Source organism: Homalodisca vitripennis, unplaced genomic scaffold (assembly GCF_021130785.1).
Source record: "Homalodisca vitripennis isolate AUS2020 unplaced genomic scaffold, UT_GWSS_2.1 ScUCBcl_3936;HRSCAF=9772, whole genome shotgun sequence".
In the NCBI taxonomy this organism is placed as follows: domain Eukaryota; kingdom Metazoa; phylum Arthropoda; class Insecta; order Hemiptera; family Cicadellidae; genus Homalodisca; species Homalodisca vitripennis.
The window spans coordinates 41,458-46,873 of NW_025780047.1; positions in this window are offsets into that span (position 1 = coordinate 41,458).

A 5,416-nucleotide genomic window follows, 5' to 3' on the forward strand; every position below is an offset into this window, starting at 1 on the left:
GGCCTTTATTCTCGAAATAAAAATTACTAGTTAAATTTCTTTTCTATCTAAATGGAGTCTGTTGTGGATCTGCTCAATAATCAACTTAGATTTTGAAAACAAACATATTTTTACGATTGTGGATAAAAATAACGAATTTTGGTTTAAAGCTAAAGATGTTGCAGAAATTCTAGAATATGAAAATACGAAACAAGCAGTTAGAGAGCATGTTGATAATGATGATAAATTATCATATTCTGAAATAAATAAGGTGGGTCATTCGATTGCCCTACCTTCTAACTTTCAAAAAAATACTATTTTCATCAATGAATCAGGACTTTATTCTTTAATTTTGAGATCACATAAAAAAGAGGCAAAAATCTTCAAAACTTGGGTTACAAAAGAAGTTTTGCCCTCTATTAGAAAACTTGGTGAGTACAAACTTGAAAACAAGATTAAATATTTAGAGGATGAAGTAAAACACTTGCAAATTAAAGATGAAATCAAAACGGAAATAATCGCAAAACAAAGTGTAAAAATTGACTTGATGAAACCAGACCTTGTTTGTAAAGATTTTGATAAGAAAAAACACCATGTTTTTGTGTTAATTAAGAAGAATCACATGTGGGAATATCCTTATTACGTTATCAGAGCTCAAAAGAGAGAAATACCGAAAAGATTAAAACATCTAAAAATAAATTATCCTGAATTAGAGATTTTGTTCATTGATGACGAACCAAATTCTATCAATCTGTATAACCAAATGAAAGAATCTTTGAATATTTTATACAACGGAAATCATTTTACTACAAATATGGCAGAATCTCGACTGATTTATAGAATATCTAAATTACACGATGAAAATGTTTCTAAATTTTATTAAACTCTAGAATTATGATATTTTGTCTGTAAATGTTTTTGAAGATAAGGTAACCATTGAATGATTCGTCCACACTCGCAAAGAGTCGGTTTCTTTTGACTTTCTCGTTTAATTCTTCTAGCACAATCTTTACAACGTGTATGTTTTTTATCTTTACTATAATGCCAATCGTAAAATTTGGAAATATCCCTAATTTCTTTACAAACGCAACATTTTTTCTCTTCTAACGTTAATTTTTCTAATTTATCGTATAGTTCTCTCTCATATTTACTACGACAATCTTTACACATAGACCCTATTCCTCCTTTTTTAGTCTTATTTTTATGAAATTCTTCAAAATATTTATATTCTTGACAAATTGTACACTTCTTTTGAGCCTCCATTTATATAGAAAAAATTACAGCTTTGACTTTCTCAATTCATATTCGAAAAAACTTCCGGTTATTTCTCAATTTTCAAAGTTTCCAAGTTTATTTAACTCATCTAATATATCAGATTTTGCTTCATTTTTATAGCCATAAGGTACTGTATCGATCTTATTTTCTAGGACAATTCTCTTATCATCTTTAGCGTTCAGTGCCAGCTTGTTTATGGTGATGGTATACAATTCATGTTTATAGCTTTTTATTACAGTCATCTCCCTAAATTCTTCTTTATCTTCGAACAAACATCTCTTCAAGTTTTCGATATTTATTGTTTTATTTACAACGCTTCTCTTAATTCCTTTACACCTAACTGGATTTTTGTCTAGATATTTGTACGAGTACATCTTTGATCTTAAACCACAAAATTCTTCTAAAACTTCGCTATTTAGTTCGTCTTTGAATTTCCCTATTACCTTCTTATTTTTAGTAGTGAAACATTCATGATCTTTTGGATAATCGCTCGTATCAAAGTCATTCAAATTTTCTTTAATAATTTTGTAAGGATCACGTTTTAATTCTAGAAAATAACTGTCTGTATCCATGTAACACAGATTCAAATCTGGATCAAACTTCTTTAATTTATCGTAATAAAACTCGTACATTAGCAATTTTGAGAGGTCGAGAACTGAAAATCCTATGTAGATTGGCTTGTTAAATTTAACCTTTTGTTTGTACATGTGACTCGCTATACAGTTGTCGTCAAAGATGTTAAAGCATTTGAAATTTGTTTTTCTTAGCTTGTTTTCATTGAAAATTCTTCATTTCCTAGTCTAATATCACATCTGTTTCTCACATTTTCCATCGATTTTCCAAAAACCGAGTTGTTCATAAGCTTATAAAAGTCCTTCTCAAAGTCACTTGTAGCTTTGGTTCTCATACTAGTATTAAAATCGATATATTCTTTCATGAAAGGTTTCTGATCAAACGCAATAACCCTATTCACATGTTTTAAAATCATACCTTGTTCTAGATAGAATTTCAAATTTTCTAGAATGAACAACATATTCTGTTTTGTTTAAAAGAGTTGTGCAAAGTTTGTTTGTTATAATGTTCTGGAGCAAGAGGTAAATCTTTGTGATGTTCATGCAAATTTGTTGGATATTCAAGATCAACTTCTAAAATATATCCATAATCTTCGTCGCCAGTGAGTTCCAAAATTGTTTCTTTCCATTCTGCTGTTGTATACGTTTTAGGATCCATCCACTTGATTTCGTTATATGGTAAATTTTGCATAAGTCCATACCCATAAAGGTTGTTTGCATCGACGTACAACAAATAGTTTTCGGGCTTTGTCTTATCAAAATCTTTTAAATATTTGTTATTTGCTTTCACATATCGTTTAATACATTGAGAAATGCCTCCGCGAATACCTTTTTCGATCATCAAATACATATTATAATCACTAATTAACTCTAATTCTATCTTCGTTAATTTTAACATAGCGTCCCATGCAAGACTGGGAGCTGTTAGATAGTGTGCCGGATCGAGTTTATAACATTTTAAGCAAATGTTTCTGAAATTTTCGAATATATCAGCAAGCAATAAAACATCTTGGATGTTATAGAGATCAGAGTAATTTCCTAGATTTTTCTCTTTTAATTTGTTCCAAACGCTCAAATAGTGTTGATAATCTTTCTCAGATATGCTCTCGTCTGTCAAAAGTGAATAGAAATCTTGAATTTTCAGGTCTTCTGTGTAATCAAGTTTTTCAATACTATCGATAAATTCGTAAGGAAATATGCCTTTTCCAGATAGAATTTTAAAGATTTCTTCTTCGTCATTTGGTTGTCTATCTAGAATTGCGTTCAGACCATCTTGTATAAAATGATTTGTATGCTTGAAATCATCTTTTTTGAGGTTTTTAGCTAACTTTTCTATAGACGATGCCATAAATCTGAACGTATCTACGAAAGAAAACTTGATGAACTTTCTTGGTTTATCATCTTCAAACTCATACCCATATCCTGAATTTACTGAATAATTTATATATTTCTCATCTGTGTTTGCGATCAAATCAACATTACCATACTGTTTAGCCAATTCTTTTATGTACAAATGACTATCGTAATTTGACATATTGTGACAGAAAACTAGAATATTTTGAGGAAATTTCAAATTTAGATTGCAACATGCATGAGCTGCGCCTCGAAACTTGCCGGTTTAAATGACAATGATCTCGTACTTTTTTTTCTTGTTTGATTATCAAAACCTTCTGTTTCACAGATATGACAAACGTTTGCATTTTGGTATGAAATTTCTTCTTCTTCAGTCAATTTCATAGGTTTTTTGTTCTTAGAATTATATTTTGTAGCTATGTATTTTGATATTTTTATTGAGCTCTTCAAACAATTTTGCAGGAACATTTGGCAAATCTTCTTCATTTTTTGCTCGATAACATATCGGCTTGTACATACGATTGGTCACATTAGACACTAAATATAGAGTAAAACCATAAGGAATATGCTTCTGAATCTTGGTTGTAATCGATCTTTGTGGATTGTTCTTGCATGTCGGAATTTTTTCTAATATGCTTTCAAAATCCATATAAATAACGTACGGGATGGCTAAACTTCTTTTGATAATTAATAAATTTAGTTGTTTGGCCTGGAAACGGCATAATTGGCTTACAAACTTCGTGATTTTTACAAATTTCTAAATGGTCTGTTTAAATCTCCAGATTTGTAAGAAATGGCTTAAAACATCTTCTGCATAGAAATTTTCTTTCCTTATGCTTGGATAACTGAGAAACTCACGAGTTTATTTAAATCGGTTATCAAAACATAATGAGATTTGTCTTCTTGTTTAACATACAATAAATCGATTTCTAACTCGGCATCATATTTTTCAGAAATTTGTAACGGAACAATATTGAGTTTCTCATCATAACTGTAGATATTTATTGACATTTTCGGATACTTATACTTGGAATTGTAACTTCGTTTTTCAAATGATTGTATATCTTTTAAGGACATTGGATACTCGAAACCTGAAAATATCTCGTCATTTACAAATTTTTCATATTGTTTTGCTCTGTCTACATGAGTTTCTGGTTTTTCAATAGCACATCGGATAGAATAAATAAAGCAATAATCATCTTTATTTTTGATATTCACACAAGCTTTCTTATCTTTGATTTTCTTGGGCAAATCGATATATGATCCTGCGTTCATTATTTCGTGTTTATTAATGCTCAAAACTAGTTTGTTTACACCTTTTAAATGGTCCATCCAGAACCCTTATTTGGATGATTTGTTTGTTCACGATGTGTTAATTTATTAAATTGCTTAGTAATAAAGTCGTTTACGTCGAAGATTTCGTCTGCTTTTATAGTAAAGTACATTGGACAAGTTTGTGTTTCACCGTTCACTAAAGTTCGTTCGTATTCGCATTCTAAAGAGAGATATCCTTTACTATTTTTCACAGTTTCTTGAAATTTTTCGATTAAACTTTTAATTTCTGGGCGCAAAATAGAAAGATATTTGTAAATTGACATGAAAATTGTCGTTCAAATTTGTTTAAAATGTATTGCTTAAATAGACCGTGTATTGAGGATAAAACTTCTACATCAATGATATTTTCAGGTTTCTCATTAAGAGTTTTGTCAATTTCTTCGATCATTTCAGATTTAGTTTTATCGTTTGTTTCTATGGACAATTTTTCAGCGATTGATTGAATTTTTTCATCTTTAAATAGATCTAAATTTTTCTTTTTCAACTTTGAAATTTCTCTTTAATTCCCTTAATTTTTCTATATTATACATGTTTTCATGATCGACAATTTGATTTTCTTTAACCCAATTCCTCAAATAATTTAGTTCTTTGTCATAAATATCTTTATTTTTCAGATGATTTTTTCGACTTATAATGACGTGTATAATGATGTTCAAAAACATCTTTTTGCAGTATGGACATGTTATTTTACTTCGTGCCATTGTTCTATTTATAAGGTAAAAATTTCTTAACTATGAATTTGAAAAAGTAATGCTTTTTACTTGAATTTGACAGAAATCAGCACAATTTCTGGTGAAACCGTGATAGATTCTTCTATTTATTATAGAAAAATCTGTAAACTAAGACTTAAAATTATTGAAAAAATAGTATATTTATAGGACAAAATAGTACTTTAATTACTA